Genomic DNA, 26,702 nt, shown 5'->3' with positions numbered 1-26,702 from the left:
AAAAGTTTGACCTAAATTGTTGGCCCAAGGTCAGGCAGCAGAGTTAAGAAGTGAATCCAGATGTCCCGACGATTAGCCCTGTCTACTGGCATTCAGTCAAGTCTTCCCTCCTAAAATAAGTTTCCTGAAGCATCAGACTAGAGTCTTAGAACTCACTTTAATAGGTAGCACTGATAAGAACTGATTTTCAAGTGAAGGAGGGAGAAAAAAACAACAGTTCATTATTTTTTCCTCAAGTGGCCACTGAGTGACCAGTGGAAGGACAGCTCAGGATTCATCTGATCCCAAATTTCTACTGATAAATCAAAAAAAGTAAGATTCTTCTCCCTTTTTAAAACAACTTGAAAAAAAAAACCAACCACATTTTGCCTCCGTAATCCTAGACCTGAGTAATTTAATCTGCTCTCTGTTGCAATCTGTTTCTCATGTGTATCACCAGCCTGGAATTTCTGGAACTCAATACATAAGGAAGCTATTCAAAAAAAAGGAAATATTATGACAAAAGCATTAGAGATAGGTCTAAACCAGATTGAAAGCCTCCCCATAGCAGAGGAGAATTCAGCTGCTGATCCAGAGTTAAAACTCTCGACTTCAGCCCAAATCTCAAACCTGAACACTGCCAAAAAGATGGCATTTCCCAGCACCAGCCCATCTCTCAGCTCTGGTTCAGAGACAGAAGAAAGGAGAGAACAGGCCCCGGGGCCATGCAGTGAAGCATTTATTCTCCTGCAGCAGAAGTGGAGCAGCACTAGCTGTCTGAACAGTTCAACTGCCCCATGTGAAAGACCTGTGAGAAAATTATAAAGAGCTTTAGTAGTTAAAATTCAAAGTCTTACACGCAGGCTTACTTAGAGTTTTATCTACTTACCCATTAAATGAATATCAAAGGATTCACTGCAGCTGAGCTAACTGACCTCATTTTATATCTCTGGCTTCACGCGTCCAAGTTCAAGCGTAAGAAAAACTTCTTTACCCTCTCGGTGTGTTTAATTCGGGAGCGTTCCAGGTATAACGTGCATGTAAGTCAAAAGGAATTTAAACAAAGCGCTTACATTTCAAAATTTGTCTTATCCTCATTTGGCTCCAGGAATTTCAGCTGCTTTCCTTAAATGATCTCCTCGCATCTGCTCTCCAGCTGAGCCGAGTCCGTGCCCCACTGACCTTACTGCTGCCATCTCTGTAATCTTGCAGCTGAGAATAACCAGCCACGCACCCCGGCCCTGCAAGCGTCACGAGCCTTTCAAGAAAGAGGAGGTACAAAAGAACCAGCTTTTATGTAAGAGGGAAAAGAAGGATTTAAGAGGAAAAAAAAAGCTGTGTGACTCAGGTGAGCAATGGGAACCACACACCCAAGGAGCCCTGCCCTGGCTTCCTCGGGCAATGGGAACCGGAGGCGTCAGCATCTTGTGGGATTATGCTCTGCAACGGCAGCTGGCAGATATTTTTCTAATGCAGAGCACAGCAGCATCGTTCACACTCGTTTGCTTCTATTTGCTGCTGTTCCTATTCAACCCCGACTAATCCGATCAAGTTATTTCTTGGCCTGCGCCTTAAAGCCGAACAAGTAAACACTTTTCATAAGGTCTGAGCCCACTTGTTTCAAGTGTATGATTAAGCACTGGATGTGAGCATTATTGTGAGAAAATTCACCTAATTGCTCAGAATCTCCAAAATAACCCACACTTGTCTTGAAGTGGTAATTTTCCATCCAGTGTTTTATTTCCTGCATTACGAATATATAATATGGCTGTAAAGGGGTCCCAAAGACCAAGCATGTTTGTGCTTCAGCTACCCTAAAGAACGGCTCTTTTGAGCTGAGAATAGCTAATAATGGCCCCAGTTAGACAGCATGATGCAAAATATTTTCTGTGGCTACAAGACCTTCTCCTTCTTGTTTACTATGAAGAAGACAGACAGACGATAAATACAGTCATTAAATGCATTTTGGACAAAGTCACGCTCATTTATAGTATTTGCATTCAGTAACCCTATAAGACTTATGAACCAGCAAAGCTGTTGATCCAAGTGTAATTCCATTGCAGTTACACCAAGGATGGATTTGAACTATTGAAGCTTACCCTTTTTTTTTTTTTTCAAGCAGAATTGCTGCCACTTATGTTACTGGAAGTGTTAATAATATAGCTGGTTTTCCTTCCTTCTTTAGAACAACCTCCACACCTTCTCCTTCTCTTCTCTGAGACACTTTTAACTTCACATCCAATATTCCCTTTTGCAATATCTTGCCCATGTTGCTTCTCAACTAGCTCCTCAAAAGATGTTATTTGTTCCGAAAGCTTCAGGAATAAAAGAATATTTAAACAATTAACTGCAATCAGATTCATCATTCTGCACAGTACTGCAAATCTGCACTGGAAACGTAATGAGAAAGCAAAACTTTTGCTCTGAAAGAGGAAAAGAGAAGATAAACATCAACATGTCTCTCTCTCTTATTACTTCGTTATCATTTTTAGACTACAAATATGACAGCCACTGGAGCAGCTTAATACTGGGCCATTATTGTTACACATATTATGCACAAAGACCCAAGTCCTCATTCTGTCATAGATAAGACATTCACACACGTTTTTTTTTTTCCCTTGCAGTTTATTTGCATGGCTGGCTGGATAATCAACCAAAATAACAAAATATGACTCAGCACGACTGAATGTCCCCTTCGCTTTGGGGATTCTCTTGGAAGCTTTTTTTTTTGTAAACTCTAAAACTGGAAAAGATGTGTCCCTCAACAACTGCGTGAGCATACAGAACATTTAAAAATGAGTTTTATTTCTTATCTGCAATGGTCTTACACTAAGAATCCTCATCCTGTGAGTCACAAACAGGACTCCAACACAACCAGTAAGCTAAAAGCACGGGCCCATCTCTCTCGAAGGATAACTCTCAGGTAAGAGACCTGGCCAGCTGAAAAGGCTGAGGCGTGAGACGCCATCTCCCCTGAGACACAGTGCAAAGAGCACTGGAGAACGAAGATTCGCTGACACATGCCTCTTGTCTTAACCACCTGTGTAATTCCTGGGTGCAGGCAGTGGGATTTGTTTGTGCTTTCCAGAAGTAGGACAGACACAAATCTGTTACTCTGGGCTTTTGCGACCAAAGCACCTTAAACCATGTATCCACATACCAGCAGCATCCATACTATATTTAACACCATAAAATTAGGCTGGCTCAGAAGATAAACATTAAAACCAGCTGATGAAAGATACTGTAACGTACATGCCCACAAAACATACGGGTTGAAAGGGAGCTTGTTCCTGCGATAATCTGACTACGTTACACCACCAAGGCCAGCACAATCCCTGACGAACATTTACGCAGTAGCACGAAGCCAGCAGCAGAAGTTAAAAATGTCCATGACCTTTAGCTAGCAGTCCCAGTTTCCTCGGGATTTCACACCGTGTTGAAGAGGCAAACATCATCTGTACTCGCAGCCTCTTTCTTTCCTGCACTGCTTTCGTGTACGTCTCCTATAAATCACAAGCAAACTTCACAGTGGTTTAGCAAAAATTCAAGCAGGGAAAACATTCAATTAGGCAGATAGAAAAAACACCTTCCTCCTTCCTTCTCCTCCTCCCACCAGGCCCGCTGCAAAAGGTCAGTAGTAAAATTCCTTATAAGATCACAGAAATTAGTGTTACATCCTTCCTAACACGAACATTTCTTCTAGTTCTGTGTTCTGTGTGGGCAAATTCTGCACGCTGTAAACCAACCAGGCTGAAGCTGGTGTGGTTTTTAGGGCTAAGCGTGCTCGTCTCTCTTCAAGCAAGCCCCTGGTTGCCAGCCATGCTGTCACAAAAAGTAATCCAAAGTACCTAAGCTGCTTTCTTCTATGCTGAAGTGTAGATGAATAAGAAATCAAGTGCAGTACCACAAAATGCCTCTCCGAAGCTTGTTTACCATTGCCGTAGTAGCTGAGCCGCTGAATGAAATATTTACAACTATTCATGCAATCAAACTCATTTTCCTAAGGAAATAACTGATTAGGTATCTCACATCTGTTCCTGACAATGATTTAAGCCTGTGCTGATCCATATCTAGTCCTGACATGAATGCTAATGCTTTAGAAGCAGTCATCCTTAATGGGAGGGTGACGACAGGCAATCCAGCTCTGGTGGCAATGGGCTGCAGTGGGGAAGGTCCTCGTCCACAGGTGAGGGATGACACAACCAGCCCACAGCTCCCTCTAACCTTATGACCTAGGGCTTAGGAAGCCTGGCAGGAGACAGAAGCCAGAGCGATGCCTGACGTGGAATTATCTTGGTAATTATCTTCCCATCCCCGTCAAAAGTTTTTAATATCTCACAGGTGTTTGCTTCCTCTATGCAGAAGAGCAATCCTGCTCTGCCAGACTCCGGCGTTGCATGTCCTCCTTCCAACAACACTTCCCCATCATGACTCTTCTCTGATTGAAGATATTGCAAGTGTTGCAAGGCTGGGAGGAAAATCAGCTGCTAGTAAAGCTGATTGAGATGATTCCCTAATAAAACATGACATTCATGTCAGGAAAGACAAAAGTAAATGCCACGCTTTTGCTCAAAAAAATAGCTGTTCTGTGGGCAAACTCTCAAAGCCAAGACACGGATAGAAACACAGGGAGAAAAACAGTGTTTAGTTAATCTAATTTAATTCATCCAGCAATCCTCTTTTCCACAGTAAATTTATCTCAAGAACTTACAAAGAAGGAAAAAGAAGCATTTAGTGCAGTGGCTCCAAACTCCACAGTCTTCGTTACTGCAGAGACTCAAGTCAACTGCAGAGCTCCTCAGTGCTGAGCCAAAGATGCCAAAGACAAACCCCACGATTTGTGTGACTGCTCCTACTGGTACTGTACATATCTTGTGCTAACAGCTGGGTCTGACAGCAGCAACCAGGTCAGAAGAAAACATTTGGCAACACCTACATCGCTACAAATTTTACTTCGAGGTCAAGGAACCAAATAAATACAACTGAAGAAAATTTGCCTGTGTTTGCCTGCAAAGGACCCTGCAGAGTTGTAAGTCAAAGAGAAACAAAGTCCATGAAGTTGTCTGAGCAGTAAGCTCTGGAACAGTCAGGAATGCCTCATAAAAAGTAGATTTCAAACACAATTCGAAAAAGATTAAACTGATAAGTTATCTCTCTTAGGACTTCTATATATCATAAATAGACACTATGCCTTTTATGTAAAGCAGCTCATTATCTGACTTGTTCACTGATGCCTCCTTTTACTCAAACAATTCTAACTGGACTATACTAGAAAATCCCAGAATAGTTTCCAAGGTGTGACAGTTTTTGAAAGAAGATGATGATTTATATTTATAAAATTTTACTTACTGTGCAATCAAATTCACATTAATATAATACGCTATCTCTAAGGACAACTTTTAAGAAAGACGCTATTCCAGCTTGTTAATATTCATATGCTTTCCTTTAAAAATATAAAATTGAAAACACAGAACTCGTCGTCCTCTTTTGAGTTAGTCTTTATCCATCCCTTGAGTGAAAGAAGAGATTCTGCTCTAGTCACAACAGCCTATTACCAACCATCAAATCAATCCAACACTCTAGATCTTGGTTGCTCTACTAGTTGCATTTATGAATACACCCATGATAAGGAATTCAGCTCCAGATTCAAAACATGTGGTCTGGCTAAGATGGAGTTCTGATCCAGCCTCATTTCTTGTTTCCAGATGGTTTAGTGACAATTTTAGTCCATTGCACTTATTTTTCTCCCATTTTAGACAAAGAATATTTGTCCCTTATGGACAGTATTGCAGAATCACACACACTCTCCTACTCTAAAGACTCTTCTGGGGCATTCTCCTTCCAAACCAAAGAATTTCCAGAAAGCAGAATACAGAATTGCACGCAATCTCCCCATGTAACAGAATTTTCAGCAAAAGAACCGTGTCCCAGGAGACATGAAGATGCCCCAGGTAAGGAAGGCACTGGGATCCATGGAGGCCCCAACTCCAGCAGAATGAGCAAGGAGAGTCCCAGGACTGGCCCCCAAGGGCCGACGTGCACTCCCTCTGCAATTGCACAGCTCCAAATCACTACTGCCATCCAGGAGGCCAACCCCAGAGCTTCGGATGCGGAGAAAATAAAGGAACTCACTTTTTCTACATTGACTCATTGTCTCCACTAATGACAAGGCTCAGCCCGCTGCAATAAGCAAGATTCAATAGAAGATGTAGGTGTTAAGATTAGCACACAGAGTTTGTTTTGTTAACACTTCCTACTGTGCCCCTTCCATTAAAAGCCTGCTCCAAAACGAAGCCTTTCCAAGTATTCTGTTTGAGTGAAAAGCAAACTGTTGATATTCCTCCTTAACATGCCCAGCAGTAGCGGAGCCAACCAAAGTCCCACCTTTTTGCCACACATGACTCACTTAATGCATACACTTAATAAAACGTGATTAGAAACACTTTGATCAGCACGAATATTTCTAATTTACTGTAAACTGCGGCCGTGTATGCTGCGCTCAGCGACGGGACGAACAGGTTCATAACCCAACTTCCTCGGCGCGGGTGTAACCTCCCCAGCTCTTACAGCCTCCCTAATTGCTGGGTTTGCTGTAACTGGACCAAACGCACAGCATCCTCCTCAAGACATGAAGACATACGTGCAACTTGGGCAGTAGAGCCTTCGGTGGCCCAGACCCCAAGGCTGATATCCCTGGGATATCTATTTTCCTTCTGCTGATACTCTGGGAGAGGTCCTTCAGCAGGGACAGGGGTTTGGCTTATCCCTTTCAGAAAAATCCTCTGGATTACTTAGAAGTCTTCTTATAATGCTGCCGCGTCTATGCGAAATAATTAATATCAACGGGTGCTGTTATCAGCTCATCTTTTGTTTATTTATTTCTCCAAAAAATGGTTTACTTATTATGCTGCTTACGGTCAAAACTTTATTGTCCTGAAGCAATGCGTCGCGCTGTGCTGTGAGTTAAAATAAGATTAAAGTAGGCTGAGCCCAGAAGAGAACAAATAAACCTTATTAATTTCTTTTACGCATATGTGTGTGCGTGTGTTTGTGGGCTGAACGGATGAAGCAAGAGAGGAGATTAGCATTTTTATGGATATGATTCCTGCCGTTGCTACATACTTGAAAATCTTGCTTGAGCTCGGGCAGTTTGTAAACAAGAATAAACACACCTGCAAATATCTTGGCATTCAGCTATTAGTCAATCAATGAACCCATCTGTCTACACCTGCCACCCAGCAAAGCGCCTGACATTGACTTGCACGTCGCTTATCTGGGAGAGGGGACACAAATTGTGGGGAAACGGAGGTGTAGAAGTGAGGTGTTACACTGCCGTGGGGACCGGAGGGGCTTGCCTAAATCCCTGCCTGGAGATGGGATGAGCACAGCACCGAGGGTAACCTCTGGTACGAATACTGCAAGCCAAGTCCAGGACACCTCCGTGGTGCCCCAAAAGTGCCTGTCACCAGCTAACCACCCCAAGCTCACCTTCCTGCCCTGGCCAGGGGCTGCTTCCAACCATGAGTGTGTGCCCAAGTGCACTCATGTGTGTGCATCTGTCCTCTCCAGCTGGACATCCGAGGTCTTGCCCTGCCTCCCTGCTGCCCTCCCAAGGAAAGATACGCTTTTCAGGGCTCCCTGGGAAAATGGTGAGCGAGCCTCTTAGTTACCATAGTGCTGTGCTCTACAGAGATGTCGACAAATTAATCAATTATACAACCGTGTTTGCTGAGAATACAAGTCACAGTCAGATGATCCGATGCGTTTCAGCAGCTCCGTGGAGTTTGGTTAGCGCACTTCCTTGTCTACAACCTCGGTATTATCCTCGTCTGCACTGTCATTTTTCCATATTTCAATTTCTCTGAACAGGCAGCTTATCAGGTATGTGATCTCTCCTTCAGGCTAAGTCAAGCTGTTTTCCTTCTTGCTTCCCTGCTTGCTTTCTGTCTTTTTTTTGCCCTTTTCCTCCTCTCTTTCTTGTAATAAGAAAAAGGAGTAAGATGCACATTATACATCAACTGTCCTGTAACAAAACTGTCTTGCTAAAATTACTGACTTATCACGAAAGGCCAGCAATCTCTTATTTATTCTAGAGGTTTTTCTGCACAAATTACAGAATTTTTCTCTGAGCAGCACCAGAGCAGGGCTGATTTTAGGTCCAGCTTTGCAACATATTTTAGGAATATCAGGTAGAAATGGAACAGCGGGGACATGAACACCAGCTCTCCAACCTCAGGAAACAACGCTTCTAGTGCTGACTTCACAACATCTCTTCAACCATCAGGAGCCTCAGAACACGTCCTCACATCCTTCATCAAACTTACAGTTCACATCATTAGCACACAAGATGAAACGGCACTGTAACACGGAAAAGCAGGGTGGGTAAAAATCACTGCCCAGACCGCATATCCTTGCAACCACACAAAGTTCATTAAACAACACTAGCTACCAATCCTGGAAAATATACCATGAAGTACACTGTGGATACTCACGGCGCAACCTGAAGGAAAAACTCCTCTCTGCCCCAAAATCAGACGAACAGGTTAAGCCAGAAAGCACGCCAGAAAACACCGCAGGCAGTCGTGCCAGCCTAACGCCACAAGGAGCCTCCGCACTGCAGAATTTCCTTACACCTCGACCTGTGGCCAACGTCTACTGCTTGAGAAGGCAAACGTGGGAAAAAAAAAGACTGATTCTGCAGCAATGGGGACAACTCTCTCTTGCCATGGCTCCCAGGAAAACAGCAGAAGCCTTGATGCATGGGGTTAATGTAACAGTGCAAACAAAACCTGGTCCAATCTCCTTTCAACCTTGCATTAAAAATACAGATATACTGGAGACCAAAGGGCTAATTCTGCAAACTTAATTTCCTATCTCCAGGAACTCTCTAATTTAACTGTATAATCTCTTTCATAAGATTATCAAGATCTATCTCAAAACTACCCTAATTGAAAGACTATTACACAACCTCAATCCTTGGGTAGCTGGAAGCTTCCTTCTAATTTCCCATTCAAATTTATTCATGACCAACTTACACAATTTAATCTCGTGTGGATGCTATCTTTTGACTTACACAGTTTTTCCTCCTTCTTGCCATTTAGTCCCAGCTGTGCGTAAAAAGACCTATTGTAACCTGTCCCTTCACTTGTTCAATTGGCCAGAGCTAAACAAATTAAGGTGTTTAATCGCACGTCATTCAATAGAGAGTCCATTTGTGTGATCACATCTCTCGCCCTCCTGCCGTTCTAATCTAACGTTTTCTTGATGGGGGTGTCCAGAGCTTTGCAATATCCCAACAGACTACACCACAAGCGACAGAAAGCTCTTGTACAATGATAAAACCAACGATAAAATCCCACCACTTGCCCACAGGCACCTGGGGCCATGCAGTGCCTCCACATCTCTGCCCTCTGTCCCCGCCAGCGACGAGCCCATTTCACACTTGAAATTCTTGTTGTTGGTCTCAACGCGCAAAACTTTGCATGACTTTGCACCCAGCACTATTAAATGTCATTTTATTTCTATCACGCCAATCAACAAAGTCATCTAAATTCCTTTCATATGATAATCCAGTCCTCCTCCCTCCGAGGCCACCTCCCAGCCCCGTGTCCCGCCAGGCACACACCCAGCGCTCCCCCAGCTCACTGTGGCCCCATCCTGATGGTCCCCAGGAGCTGCAGCACTGCTCGCTTCCATCCCAAAGGCCCTCCTTCAACGCCAATCTCCCATCAGACAACTTTATTTGGATGCAACTCTTGTACCTTCTGCTTAGCCAGCTCCTTCTCCACCTCTCAGCTCTCGTATTGAACCACCATCTTCCTTTTAAGCAATACTGTCCTGTGGGGCATGGTATCTAATGCTTGGCTTCACATAAATCACATTCCTGCACTACCCCACCTAAGAAATCTGTTATATAAAAAAGATGTTAGATTAGTCTAGCACAACCCATTTTTTGATAAAATCTTGTTGCAATTTATCCTTCTTCCTCATTATTTCCATGTCTAATTATTCTTTCCTACAAAATACGTCATGAGACACCGTGTACTATTGCATTCAAACGAGCACGCCTATAGTTCCCTGCATCACTTTTTTTATTTTTTGACTGCGTAGGGACTTCATGTACAGGATACAAACACTTCCCCTCCTCTGCAGCTGATGAGCCATAGGAGAGCCTTGCTGCAAGCCTTGCCATGCAAGCCTGGTGTATGGTTGCAGCAGCCTGGTGCCACTGCTTTTGGCACCCCACAACCAGGATCGCTGGGACTCCTTCTTTTGTCTTGCTAAGATAGTTAGGTTTTGCTCTTTTTTATTTATTTTTAATAACTTTGCTATGAATAGCTTCCAGTCTCCTACAGGTTTGTTGGGAATTTTTTGGTGCTTAGGGTCATAATTTATTGGGTGATATCAGTGGTAGGGCGATGGTTGGACCAGATGATCTTGGAAGGCTTTTCCAACATTAATGACTATGGTTCCATGAATTTCACTCTGTGCCAGGTTCTAAAGAAGGTCCTCCTTTCATGAGAAAGTTGTCATAACGCAGAGACGCAAGTTCTCCTTTCAGTTTAGGCACAGCTAATTTCAGTTCTGTGTAAATTGACTCAGGGCAGGTTCAACCAAAATAAGTCCATATGAACCCAAATAAGAATGTCTGTACACGAGGTCACACCAGGTTAATCAAATCACTTTAAAAGTGGACTTAAACTAAACTGGTGTAATCTCTCTGTGTAGACGAGGCCAAAGCCAATAATGGAAAATCAAGTAGGTCGACTTCTCTCATTAATTGCATGCACCCCGTGCGCATTGACTGAATCTGGCGGGTCTGTGGCTAGCAGAGACACGGCCAGCAGGCTCAGCGGGGCACGGGGCGCTTGGCAGGGCATCGCCACCGCCTCGAGCTCGCCTGCAACCCCAGCTCAGGTGGGACGTGAGCGACAAACCGAGCCCCGCAGGGTGCTGCAGGCATGCTACCACGGGGCGGGAGGGCTCAGTGCCAGAGTCCTTGCACACAACCACAAGTAGCAGGGAAATGAGGGAAAAGGAGGTGTGTAATGGATACCCAAGTGCAGCATTTTAGTAACGCCAACCAAGACTGGTCCATGCTATTTAGGTTTTTAGATGCTTTAGCACTTTGGTTAAAGGCACACTATTCCACCAGAATCCCTTGCTATCCCGGTACAAGCCCAGATCAGGTGTCCTGGTACAGGCACACAGCTTGCTCCCCCAGTCTCGAAGGAATGAGCCATGTTGGCATTAAAACCTTTGTATCACCACACGTGAATCTTGGGCGGTTGCGTAATTTAGGGCAAAACAATGCCACTTCTGTGTATAGACAAGCCCCAGATCCAAACTGTAAAGACATTGTACCAATTTTCTGATACTACTAATGAGCAGAAGTTGCGTTTGACATCAGCATCTCTGAAATCCAGTGTTGCTTCCAACGCCATGAGACTTTAATTATGAACTGTTCACTCGCTCATTTTAATTTTGAACCCTGAGCTATTTTTGAGTACTTGATGTGTGCCTTAAACCAGTGAAATAATTCAATGCAGACATAAACTGAGTGGCTAAAAAACAGGAACCAATGCAGGTCTTACTGCCAAATTTCACTGAAGTTTGCAGTTTATAAAAAAAAAAAAAATCAAACCAATTTTACTTTTTCCCCTAGATCAACTAATTTCTCTGATTGAACAGAATAAATGAGCAGCGAGTAACCACTCCTACGGCAATTTACATTTTTCCTCTTGCATCGTCCAGAAAAATTGGGAAGGTTCAGCAGCGAGCACGGGTAGCCCCACAGACACCAATGCCTCCCATCCACACCAACTCCCATTTCTGGCCTCACCACCGCGCCTGCTCTCCTCGCATGTGTCAGAAGTTGGGCAGCCACGGAGTCCCGAGCGCTGCCGCTACGGCTGTCAGTGCACGGGGTGCCCCGCTCCTCTGCTGATTTGCCATCACCAGCACGCTGATTTGCTCTGATTTAGCATGTTACAGGAAAAGTCTCTCTTTTTTTTTTTTTTTTGAATACGTTTTCTAGCAAATCAAAAATCTAAATGCATTTTTTTTTACTGGCTAACTACAGCAAAGCAGTGCAGCCTAGGAAGTTTACACAAATTAAACAAATTCCCAGACAAAGTGGTGCACGCCGTGGTGCTACGTTCAAAACAAGGGGGGTCACACCGCATCCTCCCGAAGCCATCCGCTGCTCCCACCAGCACTCGCAGGAGCGGCGAAGACCACCCGCACCACGCAGAGCTGCCGCCCCCAGTTCCCAGTCCCCCTGGGTGTGGCACTGGTGGGGACTGGGGAGCAGCAAGCCAGCAGAGCCAGGACAGGGGTGAGCCGTCCTTCTGCCCCAAAAACGAGGCTACTCCAGCCACACGTCCCCATCTCCGTGTGTCGAGCAGCACTGGCGGTGCACAGCAGCACAACCTGGGGCTCGGGAGCTGCGAACCACCGGGCTCGGCTTCGAGGCGTGCTCGGCTTTCGGAGGGGGGCTTTGGGACCCCCCCCAATTCCCCGCTCGCCATGCAGTCGGTCCCTAAAGCCGCCCGCCGCCCCAAGCCCGGGGGGAGGGCTAACTTCGCACCCTGCCTTTCCCATCCAGCGCTCGGGCGCAAGGCTGGCGTCGGAGCTTTTTCCTCCGCCGTATTTTCAGAAAGCAGCCCCCTGCCCAAACACCTTCCCGGCCGGCAGCCCCCCTGGCGACCCTCCCCTCCCCAAAACTTCACCGGGACCTCCCGGGACGTGTCAAGCGGGGGGTCCCCCACCCCACCGAGGGCACGACCCCCCTCCCTTCCCCCGGCGCCCCGCACGTACCGTCCGGCAGGCTGCGCGTCCCGGAGCCTCTCTCAGTGCCATGCCCGACCCCTGCGCGCTGCCCCCCCGGCACCGGGGGTCTCCTCCAGCCCCGGGCTGCCTCTTCCCGCGAGGGACATGGCCCGGGGAGGGGGGGGGGGGACACGAGTGGGGCAGGGGCTGGGCGGGCGGAGCGGGGCGCAAGGCGGAGGGAGGGAGGGAGGGGGGCGCAAACGCGGCTGCGGGCGGGCTGCCGGCGCTGCGCGGCGGGACTTGTGAAAGTGCCCGGTGGCGGCGGGCGGTTGTGTAACGCGGCGCAGGCTGGGCCCGTCCTCCCGGCGCTGCACAGGCGCGCTCCTCCTCCCGCCGCGGTGCCACCGGCGGCCGCGGGCAGCCGCCACCCGCGGGGGGGACCGGGGGAGGCGGCGGCGGGGGGGGCGCAGGAGGCGCGCAGGAGGAGCGCGAGCGGTCCCCGGGGGTTTCGGGGGGCTCCGGACCGGCCCCGGCCGCGCAGAGGGTGAGGGGGGCGCGCAGCGGGAGCAGGGGGCGCCGCCGCACCCCCGAGCCCCCGCCGGCTCCCCGACCCCCTCGGCGATGCCCGGCGGGCTCTCCGCCCCGCTCCCGTGCCCGAAACGCGCCGCTCCCTGCCGTCATTACTCATTCCGCACCGTGAGTCACGGGCTCAGCATTTGCGGCTTCCTTCCTCGCCCGGCTTCTTCTCTGCTCTCCCCATTCTCTCTCCTTCCCTGCGCCCCCCGCCCCGCTCCCGCAGCCCCGCCGAGGGGGGAAGCGGAGCCGCCTGCCCGGGCTCCGTTTCTGTTTCTCTTATTTCTGCGAGCACCGGACACCGAAGGCTCTTGGCATCAAGGCCGGGGGCACAGCCGGGACCCCTGACCAAAGCCCCGGCAGGTACCCGTACCACGCAAGCCCCCTTTCAAAGCAGCACACCCTCTTACGAACAGGTTAGGGTCTGTTTCAGCCCCTTTAGCCCCCCTCAGATGCCCCCCTCCAGCCTGGGCAGCACCCCCAGACCCCGATGTCCCTGCCCGTGGCCCTCTCCCAGCTTTCTTTGCTCAGCCAGGATTCCCGCTCCTGCGTGGCCCCGCACCAGACCGCAAGGGACAGAAGCAGAACCCAAAGGGGACACCGGACCAAAGGCTTTGCCACAGGGCAAAGTATAAAGCCGGTGCCACCGAGGAAGGAGAAACAATACCCCAGAGGAGCATCAGCTGTTATTCATGAGGACAAGCCAGCAGGCACCTTGGCAAACCAGGTAATATTTCTGCCCTCTTACTGGAGCCAGGCAGTGTGCCTGTGCCTCAAGTGGCAAATCTCATTTTCCCCCTGAGAGCAGGTTTTTGAGGGATGCACCCTTGTCACAGGGAACGGGGCAGCACTTCCCTGCTCCATTTAGGAAAAATCCTTCCTGCCCTCTTCCAGGCAAGGCACAAATAGCTGGCAAACGTGGAGTTTCTCTCCTTTTCACTTGAGTTAGGATGTGTCTCTGCAGGGCAGCCTGCTGATCTGGGTGGCAGCTGCTTGGAGGATACCACTGCCTGCATGTGGGGTGTTTGGGGATCTCTGCAGGTGTGGTGCCTAAAGCTGAGCACCCGCAGAGGGGCTGGGCTCGCAGCAATGGCCCCAGGTCGTGCTGGTGCTGCTGTCACCTCTGTGTCTGGGACATTTCCATCCCTGCAGCCTGGAGTCACGGCCTGGCCACCCCCGTCCTGCAAGCTCGGCAGGCACAGCAAACAGCATCAACACTCTTATGATGCAGCAAAACCCTCCGGAATATCACACCACGCATTAATCAGAGTAACAGGACTGTCTGACCAGAAATCATGTTCCACTCCAAATGTTTCAACCAACTCCCTTGGCAGGTAGAGGTGCAGCTGGCAGCAGGCTGGGTGAGCGCAGGGACTGCTCTTCCTGTGGCAATGCTGAAAGAGTTTTCGTGTGGATGACACTAATTATTTCTGTTAGAAAAACACTACACTAAGAACCTTCCAAAAGTTAAACAAGAAGGGCGAAGCAGCCTTTTCGACAAGACAAAACCCCTGCATTGCTCAGCAAGCTGCGGCGTTGGGCAGCGTTAGCTGTTCTCTGCGATAGCTGCCATACCCTCAGAGCTGTTTATGTTATTTTTTAACAATGCTGTGTTGCAAAGCCATGTCAGTGGTTATAAAACAAAAAGAAGACTGGTTTTGGCCAGAAAACAAAACCAGCAAAGAATACGTGTATTTATATCTATATATTTACAGGCTGTCCCGGCACACTGGAGAACCCTGCAGTCCAGCAGGGACCATGAAGGAGGAACACAAATGAAGAAATAGAGGGCTAACTTGGGCTGCAGTCTGCAAGCTCCCACTCCCATGCCTGGTCTTTCATTTGGAGCAAAGGGTTGTCCAAATTAGCCTTTAAATTACACACCATAGCCAGGAAACATTTGCGTTGCACAGTGCTAAGTCCAGAACCAGCACCCAAGCCCCATCTCGCTCTGGAGCATGCCTGGAAATTCAACATGATGCTCTCCTGCATCAGCAATAAGTGTGAGGCTTGGGATAACCCAAACCGAAAAGAAAGAGAGGGATATAGAAAACAAAGCGAAACAGACACCCTTGCCTTGATCCGCAGGGGCTGGTGCCGTGCAGCTTTCTCCGGGACGTGGTTCAGGCGTCCGAGGTGAGGCCAGCAGGACGGGGAGTGAATTGTACTGGCACTATTGCACAACGCTGTTACCTTGATACCACGTCGTGTAAAGATTTTAAACTGCCTCTTTATTAGTCATCCTCTATTCATTTTAATTGTGCCTGATAAACAGGACTATTTCACCTTTGCATTCTATTGTACGCACTTATCTTCCACGTTTATATCGCCGAGGAGACTTTCAATCTTTTATTATGGTGTAGGTAGGTGTAGAGGAATGAACAGGCACTTCCCTCGCAGCCTGGCGGTGTTTTGGTGTCTTCGCATGTTACATTTTCAGATCTCTGCTTTCCATGCATGGAGGTTTCTGTGGGTCCTTGATCCCGGCGCTGAAAATGTTTAGGCAGAGGCTTAGGTTAATGCACAGAACCAGTGAGAAGGGACAGGCTGATTTAAACATGCACTTAATTTTTCTCAGGATCAAGTGCTGTAGGTGCGTGCTTAACACCACTGAAGTTACTTTGATCTTCTCTGAAGACAGAATTTCCTGCAGATTAAGTTCTCGACTCTGAACGATGGCATTGGTTATTTAACAAAATCAAAGTTGGGAGATGAATAATTATTGAAATTAAAGAATATAGCTGAAGTTTCTGGAATGTTTTAGTCGCATTTACTTGTAACACAAAAAATATACTGCCCAAGAGTCCATCAGTGTGAAAGTTTGTCCCTGCAGTTTCTTATCTAACAGCTGATGGCCCGAGCATGTTTGTGAATTTGGAAGTTTCACTAAAAACTCCTGGAAACAGCCGTGCATGTTGCCTTCTGTGACATTACAACCTTCCCCGTGCCCAAAGGCTGCCCTGTGCAGCGGGGAGCAGCAGTGCCACCTGTAAGACAACTGGGGTCAGGCTTTGTGGTGACTTCTGCTGTGCCCCATAGAAGTCACAGACGTTGCTGCTGCTCTTTGGGGTCTGTTTGCTCAGAGCTCACCTCGCTGCTTCAGGCAACACCCTGCAAACACGGGACTGCTCCTCCCACTGGAGATGCATCTGTTCTCCAGGCTTATATAGTTTTGCCTTCATCTTTTCACCCTTAAAAAGACTTAAAAATAAAGCTCGGGTTTGCACCACAATCATGTGAGAAGAGGGGTAAAATCCCATTCTCATTTAGGTTCAGAAAAGGGAACGGAAACTCCATTGAAGGCAGAGACAAAACCACATTTACTCCAGTGTGAACAGGATTTCCCCCTTGGTGTAAAATCTTGCATCCCTGTGAGCTGGAAGGAGCTCCTTGCTGTGCCACAGAGCATCCTTGAGTGCCACTTTGAATCTTTATGCAACTGCTTAAAAGGATTAGGGATACAAATGAGTTAATCACCATTTAGGTACAAAGTTCCAACTAAACTTTTCAGGACCAACCATTTTAATTTCCATCATCCAGCTCCTTATTTTACAGAAAATAATTGCAGATGGTTCTTGTAGAGGCAAGAGAGAGATCTGGTGGGGTGTATTTTCTTGTGCTAGAATAGCAGCATGGCCAGAAAACGATCAGTGGGCCCGTCTGCAGGCATGTGGAACACGTTCATATGTATTTGGAAAGCTGAGAGGTGCCGAAGTCAGAGATCTGGCCAGGAAAAAGAATATTTTTAATGTGGCTGATCGTACTTCAAACAAAGAATATTATTTTTATAAAGGAAAAATTGTTCTTTCTTAACTGGAGTAAAATATTCTCTGATAAGAATTCCTGTAGCCTGTTATTCTGCCTAACCCAAAAAAGTGGAGGAAAAAAACCCTTGTAAAAGCATGAAGGGCTACCTCCTTCTTCTCTTATCCTTCTGTGAGCATCCACCGACCCTAAAGCTCTTTCAGCTGTGTTTTAGCTTGATCGCATAGGATAACGTACCTATGCATTCATTTGCTGTGATCCTGGGTTCGTATCTTCTGGAGGCTGGGCTGCCGACAAATTCAGGCTGCTGCATTTAACTACAGGTTAAGTGGGCATGCGGAATAATCACCTCTGATTAGTATAATCAGCCACTGAGGGGCCTCATGAGCAGAGACACAAAATAAAAACTCAATAATAGTTTTGTTAAAGGGCCATATCCCCCTGGATTCAGCAGCCATGGATATTTCCTATCGTACTTCTGCTGATGCTTTGTTCATACAAGTGTGCTCGGACGGGGACAGTGGCAGCTGCCTCCATCCCTGCCTTCCGTCTGACTGCCAGCTCCTAACATTCACCTCCTCTGCTCTGCCCGGGCTGGTCTGCAGCCAGAGGGCTCCCAACTACGTCCTAATCTCCTCCAGCAGCCGGGTAACTGGGAAGGAGAGTGGCACTGGGACGGTTGGCACCTGCAGGCACACAGCACCCTGCTGGTGGGGTGCTCCCTCTGCAATGCCACGTGTGATGGGGTGCAGGGAGAAGCAATCGCCTGATTTCACCTGGTAGGGAAGGCAAAGTCTGCTTCTCCAAGGCAAAGCGCCCAGTGCAGTCCTTCCCCAGTGCTGCAACCAGCACAAGAAATTAAATCAGGGCTTCTGAAGGCAGCGGAAAGACCCAGCAGAGAGGAGGCTGGGTTCTTGGGTTTAACCCACCACTGGATGACTGTGGGGCTGACAGTCCTTCTACCACACCCTCTGGCAAACACTGACAAAGCGATGCGTAGGTACGTATCTGTGCATGCATCTGGTACCACGCAGACTCGCTCACCACAAACAGTTGCATGAACTTAACCACCAAGGAAAGCTCAGGCGCAGTCCGACAGCCAGCCAGCGTATGCGTGTCAGGTGGTGGCTGCTCAGGCACAAGCTGTGCCGGCGGGTCTCTGACAGAACTTGGGTGTCCCGAGGGACCCCCGAAACCAGAGCCCACCAGCTAGAAGGGACACCAGCCCGGAGCACAGCTCTCCAGACGCTTCCCATAACGGTCTTTTAGGATACACACAAGAAACAAAATCATATGTCCTTGATCCCAAGTGCACTGAAGTCAACCCAGTTTTTGTGTACATTCCACTGTTCTCCTTCTGCCTTTCTTTTTTTTACAAACACAGTCATGTTTAAATCAATCTCTATATGCATAAACCAAATGACCCGACTTCAGCAGAGATCCTACCCTGGGAGCAAGGCAGACCGAAAGCGTCAGGCATTGCTGGTGCTGTGCTGCTGAGCTCATACCTAAACAAAAGCAAGTTAAAATGCAAGTCTGCGAGTCTTTACCACTACGTTTCACTGCTAAACAATACTGAAATGTGTCAATAATTATACAGAACTGTGTGGGATGTTACTGCACTCTCTACTCACAGAAATGTGCACGGTTTTTCTGGGCACAGGGGAGGTGCTGAACATCATCAATGAACTGACTACGACGCTAGAAACTAGCACTGTGACAGATTTCATCCGCCAGCCATGTTGCAAAAAGCCAGTTGAAATAAGTGGCAACAACCCCTATCTTCCAACCTGGTGATATCAGTTTGTGCTATGCAGCTGTAAGCAGTCTTATTTTTGTGTTTCTACAGAAAGCGAGCATGCAAGACAGCCCGAATTTCCTCATCTAGAGAGGAATATCAAGTCACTTTTGGTCAGGGCTTGTGAATGAGGGGTTGGGACTGGAGAGAGAGCAGTCTAACGCACACGTAGCAATGACACTCGTGATGTTTTGCAGAAGCAACACCTGTGGGAAATAAGTTTGGATTTTTTTTCCTTTGGACAGTTTGTCTCTCTTCTTGTCCCCACTGTGGTGCCCATGTGGACAGGTAGGTGCTGCCACCCTGCTCACACAGACCCAAAGCCCTTCCACTGCATCCCTGCCTGGCTTACCAACGGGTCCTGCTGGTCACTTCCATGCCAAATCCTGTCTGCCTCCAGGGGCAGGTTTCCAAAAAATGTTTCCTAGCTGCTTTGCATTAACCATCTTCCATCAAGGCTAAGTGTTTCTCATGAATGCCACCCACCTTTGCACACAATTTTGCATTCAGCGCAGTACACGAACAACTTGGCTTTGCAGACCAAACCAGGGCTTCCCCAAGCATCGCAAACCACGCTTTGGGAAAAGGTGTTTTACAACAAATTTCTTTTGACTAAAGCAAAAAATACCCTCTTGCTTTGGAGCACCATTCATAAAGAAATAGAGAGTAGCTGCTGTGTTAGAGAGGCATCTTTTTGTTCCCCACATCTTTCATCCCCCCTGCCCATTTAATACACCTGCCTGCCTTTAACACTGACGGTAGTGCAGAACAGCAGCCATTTCAACCGGGGAAAAACAAGAGAGAGAGAGACTCTGAAAATAATTAAAAAAAAAAAAAGTGCATTGTTTCCTGTAGAGCTTCAATCCTTTCACTTGCAGAACTTGGGCTGACCTGCATTAGACAGCACTCGCACAAAGTGCGATGAAAACAGCCCTCCCTGCGGGTTTGCTGCCCCGTCATCATCTCCTCCCGTTAATTCAGGCACCACGCAGCAGTACGTCCGCGGCACAGATCGTGTCACTGGCGCAGCAACCGGCGGATGAATCATAATGAAACCACCAAGAGGAAACATGTCACAAACAGAAAGGAAGGCTTGCTTTTTGGTGGAGTGCCTCGTCTACAGAAGGGTGCTTGAGTTAAGGATGCTGATGAGAGAATTAACTTGTGCCCTGGTCAGTTAATGCAGCTTTTTATGCAGTCCTTTACTGCTCCTGTTGCTATGGGGAATGTGAATACTCGCCATGACAACTGCAGCATGCAACCTCCTTCACACGCAGCATCTTCAGAAGGGAACGCTCCCATTCATGCATCCTGCAAAATTCGGTGTCCTTGACAGCGATTCAGTGGGGGGTTTTTAGGCACAGTGACTATTCTTCTGTGTTTTACAGTGACATTGCCTGGTGTCTAATACTATTTATTACCGCTTTCTTGCATAGCACTTCAATATCAAAGCACTTTGCAAAGGTAATCTTTCCAAAAAAACCATTCTGCTTCATTTACAGATGAGAAAATTGGGCAGAAAGCTTACATGAGGCCCCACAGCACAGCAGTATCAGGGCTGGCATTTGTACCCATGCCACTTGGGCCCTTAGGGTAACATCTAGTGAGAACGTCCTACTTTTATTTATCGAATACGAGTTCTGTGTGTGTCTGAAAACGCAGTACAGAAGCTTGAGTACAAAAGTAGGAGCAGTACTGGCTGGCCTAGCACAACTTTTTCGTTGCAAGAGGGTGGGATGGCACTATGGACTCTGCACCGCCGGGGCGGAGCAGCTGCAGGGATAACTTCAGCACGCCGAGAGCATCCGTGCCTCCGACCAAAGGGTGCGAGGCGCTGCAGGCTGTGGGCTCTCCCCGTGATTGAAATGATTTCTGGAGGGGAAAAAAAGCCCCACCAAGTTGTCATCAAGAGTTACGAGCAACTCAGAACACAAAGAATGTGCTCAGATGAAATATATGGCTGAGAAAACCATTACTGACCCGGACTGTAATCGTTCTGGCTATTTACCTCTTAACTTTTCCAAACATGTTCAAAAGTGCATAATAAGTGACATCTCTTCTTCATCACAAGGTTTAGCCCGTGGGGAAACTCTCTCTTTTAGTTACCGACGTTAACCATGTTGCTCTTGGCATCAGATCAATTTCCCTGCTTTAAAAAACAGCATTGACAACTTTTTTCCACTGTTTAATTTGTGCAGTCACAGTAATTAAATATGAATCTTCAAATATTGCTTGACATATTGCAGATTTATCATCAGTGAAACACTCTTCTGCACATTTCCATAATTGCTGCTGTTCAGAACAAAATGGTTATGCACTGAAAGACTGACAATTTTCTCCTTTTGGTGAAGTTCTCATTTGTTTGCCCTCTTGGCAGTGCTCTATAGCAGCTTCATTTCATAATTAAATTATTTTCCACTCACATATGGAGGCAATAGTTTACTTTCCAATTTTTTTTCCCCTTATTTTACATTGTTTCTAAAGATGTGCAATCCAATACGTACTGTAAGGAGCCAACATATCCTTTAACAGCATCTTACGAAACGCTATTCATGTGCTGCCCCAGCTGAGTAACAGACAAATATAAATCACACAGAGATTTCATCTGAATAAGTGGCCTTGATGGCCAAGAAGGTTGTGCCTGACTGGTGGCTTTAACCCCTGGTGATGCCAGAGGTGGTAAATTTTGCAAAGAAACAACTTCAGGACTTTGTTTGAATTGAATTTTTTTTTCCTCCGTCTCCACACTCTGCTCTTTTCCATGCTGACCGCCCACCATCTCTGCGTGGTTTCTTAGTCAGAAAGGACAAATATTCCTTGGGCAGACCAGTCTTGCGGTGAAGATGGAAGAAGCCATCCTGGAGCCTTCAAACACCACTGGTAGAGCCAGCCTGTGCCATGTCGTGTCCCAGGGAGCCCAGCTCCCCAACCAGGGCCACATGCCTAACGGACTGTTCCTAATAGACTGTCCTAATAGACACTGCTTGCACGTTTGTATCAGCTCAGAAACGATAATAGCTGTCTTCCCTTCAGTAAATAAATATCTAATTTCTTGTGAGCAAGGTCTTATCAGATGGAACAAGCCTCCTGGGAAGGTTTGAGGTATGAGAACCAGTGTCAAAAATTGCAGACGGGGTCAAATACGCAGAGCGATAAGGAGCCCCGGTGCGCTTCTTCACTGCCTATCAGCACTTTATTCTCGGGGCCAGGTTAGCCCCCTCTCAATTAAAGATGAGAAAGGAACGGGCTATTGCCTCACTGCCCCTGCCTGTCCCATCACATACCTCAGGGTCTCCTCGCCACAGCCCCTAAGAGCAGAGAGAGCATCTTATTTTACAGAGCTCACATGGGTCCTAAGTCTTTTTTTTTTTTTTTATCTTTAAACTTCAGTACACAAGTTTGGAGTCACAGCCTGTGGTGGGGTTGGGGAAGCCTCAACTTTTCAACAGGTTTCCTCTACAATAAAGACCTACAGCTTGAGGGGCTGAACTTTGTAATTTCCCGCTCGCCTTGGGCAAAACCCATTATCCACGCGGACATCAGTCACTTTTGCTAGCAGTAACCAAAGCATATTGAGGGCAGAGAGCAACGAGTTGATCTCAGAGCAAGGTGTCCTCCTCCTCCCCCTGGAGGACACTGCAGATCTCCCAGTGCATGTCCAGCCTTCAGCTGTACATTTCTATTTCAGGTCTTGGCTGCTGGAGCTGGCTGGAAGGGTTGATCGGCTTACCTACTGTCTTGCCAGGATCAGGGCTTGAACCAGGGCAAGCTGGCTGTGACCCAGTCCCGACAAGTCTAAGGTTGTGCTGACATGCTGGGGAAGAGAAGGAGCTGTGAGAGCTTCTGTTGTCCACAAGCAAAGTTTGCTTTTATTCAGATTTTCAGACCCAGTACATCAGCGGGTTCGCTTCTGCCCCATTGATTGTAAGAAGAATCAAGAATGGGCTCTTGTTTTTTTTTTTTGTTTGTTTTGTTTTGGGTCCTTTTTGGGATCAGCAGGTGGAACCTATTCTTCTGAACATGGTTCTTTCTTATACTCAGTCATTCTGAGCCGACTTCAAATGTCAAGGCCACCCTCATCACCATGTCTGCACCAAGGCCAACGCAAGCTTTCTTTTAGCAGACCGAAGCAGCGGTCTGTGTGCTCAGCCTCCCCAGCACACAAAGGCTACAGAGTTGAAAGACTGCACAAGAAACTAACAAGAAGAGGCAAATACATTTACATTCTGGGTGCTGGAAACTTGGATATCCACAGGACAGACTCCTCCTGAGGATGACAGGGAGAGCTGAGGCATCTGAGATAGTGTTCTTCTGTCAACCTTGGAAGAATCGTTTTCCTCTTTGGGTAGGCTTTCCATTGCTCACAACTACAAGGGAATATCAGGATGCTTTCTCTTTTGGGGGAATAAAAAAAAAAGGAAAATTTTGATGGATCTGCCAGACAAGAACCCAGACACAATGCTAGAAACAAGCACTGAATTTCTGACAGCCCAAAAGTGATTGAGTGGGGCTCGCTGCCTACTCATGATGGTCACTTTGAGCACGACCTCCAAGACTGAAAAGAGTTGCCTTGAAGAGCTCTGTGGAATCACATGTGCTGCTGACCTGCAGGGGAGACACGTTAAACTTTGCATAAGGCTGACACTTGGAAAAATGAAGCTGAACAAACGGCCGGTAGTTTTTCCATTATAAAACTGGCATTGCTTGCACTTCCCAAAGAGAGTAGAGAGGTGTCCCTTCGAGAACTTGGGGGAGGAGAGAACTTGGGTTTCCTAAAAATCCTCCCAGAATGGCAACAGGAGGGACCCTTGTTCCTTTGTCCTCATGAAATACAGACTGGGCAAAACTGTAATGAGAGCTAAGCCTTTGTGAATATCAAACCACTTCTCCAGGGAGCACAGGGCAATAGCTGTGCACAATGAGGAGTGCACCCTCTTTTAGGCTACCCTGCGTCTTAGAGCACTGGATTCAAACTCTGGGGGCTGCGGGGCCTGAGCAGTATTTTTAGAATACCTTGAAAGGTAAAAACTGAGATTTCCAGCCAAGCGTACAACTACATTTTGTGTGCAGTTTACAAATGGGAGAAATTAGAGCCATATCCTTTGATTGAACAAAAAGACAACAGAAATCTTCAGGCAGAATTCTCCTCTCAGATCTACCCACGCTGCATACATTGATGTCAAAGAAAGGCATCTTCTGTGCAGCTTGTAGAGAGAACGCAGCATGAAAACAGATGCCCAGAGCACGTATCTTAGAAGAATATATTTAGCCTCGCAGTATTTTACGCTGAGAAGTGATCATGCAAAATACAGCCAGCATTTTCTTGCCAGTATTATTTTAGTAAATAATAAGGAAAATCTCATCCTACTCACTATTATAGATAATCTGATTAAAGTGGGGAGGAAGGAATAGCTTTGATTATGCGTTAGGAAGAAGGAATACCATGACATTTACTATACTCAGAGTCTTAAACCTTCGTTTTGGAGTGTACGGCAGGTACGTGGAGCAGCTGGCAGAGTCCAGTCTTCTTTGGGGACAGGGACAGGCCGAGCTGACAGGTTTGAAACTCACTCAGTCAGTTTATCAGGGGGAAATCTGCCAATTTACAGTGAAAGGTGATAGGTACAACTCACAGGGCTGATTGAGTTCCCTGATGGAACTACACAAGTGTGTGAAACACTGAATACAATAGAGAGAGTGCTGGTGACTTGAAGGAGAGAGGGCAGAGACCCGAGGCTCATGCCACTGCATTTTGGGCTGGCAGGATGTTGGCACATACCCATCAGCACCTTACAGAGAATCCCACGCACCACGCTGCTATTACCTGCTGTTACCACCAGGCCAAACAGAGTGTTGGTCTCACTCTTTACCCTTACAGAATGAAATTCATGATTTGTTTTTTACAGCTCCACAAGTTTGAACTTGGTGCAACTTACCAGGTTGGTGCTGATGAAATTTGGTGCTGACTTATTTCAGGCCCTGTCAAAATTAATTGATACCCTTCAATTTGGGACACAATCAGCCTAGACGCAGCCGTCTAATGTAGGCAGCCTTGAGCAGCCTGTCATTATCCTTCTCTAAAAGGATGAGCTGAGACCTAAATGCACCAGATGAACAGGCATGAAGTAGAGAGGATACTAGAGAAGAGTAAATATCATATACAAAGAGAAGATCCAAGCATTCTCCAGTTAATTAATCCATTCAATTCCAGAATAAAACTAATAAACCTAATCCTGAAACTGGTATCTAGGAAGTACCTCCGCAGTGCAACACTGAACACAACACTTCCATCTGCAAAAGCATTCAGAATTCAACCTGTCATTAAAATTGCCATTATAATAACTACTGAGCTATTCTTGTATGGGGAAGTACTCATTAACACCGATAAAGCATTGTGAAGGTGGGAGTTACTATTTCTAAGAGTTATCGTTGGCCTCAGTCAAATTGTTTTTGGAGTTCACTGGAAATGAGAACTTCTGCCTCCCATCCAGAATTACTAGAAATTACATGATCTCTTCTCCCGTAGATACAGGGCAGAAAAAAGGTTTTTAGGGTGAATTGTGGCAAAATCTAGTAGGCCATTTCCTATGATGCCTTACAAGGATATTATTATTAATAACAACAATTATTATTAATATTATTGCTATTAAACGCCAGTTGAAGACTAACACAAAACAGGGTAAATTCTGTTAAAAAGAAAAAATATCACTACATTTAGGCTTCCATTATTAATACAATTACCAAATTGAGCTAAATGACTGCTTTTTGTTCAAACAGACCAGACTTTCCAGTTAATACATAGCTATGTTCATTTATTTTATTAGTTGCTTTTAAGGTAGAAATGTAGTAACTTAAACATTCTTCATTTTGAAGTTCAACCCAGTATCCTCAATTCATGCCTGCAGCCCTTTTATGTAAGTGCAATTTTAAATCTCTCCTTCACACAAGCGTAAAGCTACAAAGATAATAGTAGTGCTATTGCCCTATGTCTTTCAAGCTCTCTCCATTTTATATAACCTAGCAGCACAAGTGGGCTTTTCTTCTGTCGATAATAACTCCAGATGTGGCACAGCCATACCTATGACTAACACACTCAACAATAACATTCACAAAACATATCGGTCAGGAGGGCAATCAAGCACAGCACTAACCTACATCACCTCTGGATTTCAGCACCTGCGGAACATAGTCATCCGCTTGCAATAAAGGCACAAAAATAGAGGAAGAGGCAGCCTCCACTACCACAGCTATTACAGCCAACAAGAAGAAGCTACCTTGGCGCTCCAGCCTTGGAAGTAGTGCCTGAACAGGAAAAGTTGGGCTGCTGGAATAGTTTGGATTTTGATCTGTGCTTGTTAGATCAGCCTCACAGCAATGCGTGTGCCTCTGTTCTTCACCTCAGTCCCATGCTTGTCTACGTTCCACGCGAATTTGGCGATGCTTAAATGTATTTTCATCATCAGTAAAGTGCAGTTTTACATAAAGGCACACGAAGAAAAGTGATACTGGTTCTCCATGGCAATGACTTGTGTGTGCTGCCCTACACAGGATGTTGGCTCCCCTCCTTGGGCCATAACAGTCCAAATACACTGCTGAGGTAGAAACACTCTGACAAAGCCGAGTTGTAGGTACTGGCACAGGAGGAGCATCCCTAGACATTTTTAGCAACTCAGGCAGACCAGGGGAACATCCTTTCCTCTGGTAACAGAGGAACAGAGCGATGTTTGGCCTGATGAAAAGGGCTGGAGTGATGTGGCTGGCTGTTTCTATAAATACACCACTGTGCCCAAAGGAGCTGACAATTATCTTTTCATCA

At 46.7% G+C, this 26,702-nt stretch overlaps 1 protein-coding gene across 9 annotated transcripts in view; it reads right to left on the bottom strand.

Moving 5' to 3' along the window:
• PASD1 (PAS domain containing repressor 1) overlaps positions 1 to 26,702 on the bottom strand; it is a 94,376-nt gene that overhangs the window by 33,975 nt on the left and 33,699 nt on the right. For 5 of the 9 annotated variants that reach the window (XM_040572199.1, XM_040572204.1, XM_040572205.1 and 2 more), the window contains exon 1: positions 12,799 to 12,992. The exons of 1 other annotated variant lie outside the window; for it this stretch is intronic. The gene's annotated coding sequence lies outside the window, so the exon portion shown is untranslated. Of the gene's footprint in view, positions 1 to 1,052; positions 12,424 to 12,798; positions 12,993 to 15,631; positions 17,444 to 26,702 lie in introns of those variants that run through there. 3 more of the 9 variants (XM_040572201.1, XM_040572200.1, XM_040572203.1) reach the window with 3 other exon arrangements.

The sequence above is a fragment of the Cygnus olor genome, chromosome 13, assembly GCF_009769625.2.
Source record: "Cygnus olor isolate bCygOlo1 chromosome 13, bCygOlo1.pri.v2, whole genome shotgun sequence".
Lineage (NCBI taxonomy): Eukaryota > Metazoa > Chordata > Aves > Anseriformes > Anatidae > Cygnus > Cygnus olor.
The sequence above is the reverse complement of the archived record's forward strand: the minus strand, read 5'-3'. Positions and strand labels throughout refer to the sequence as shown.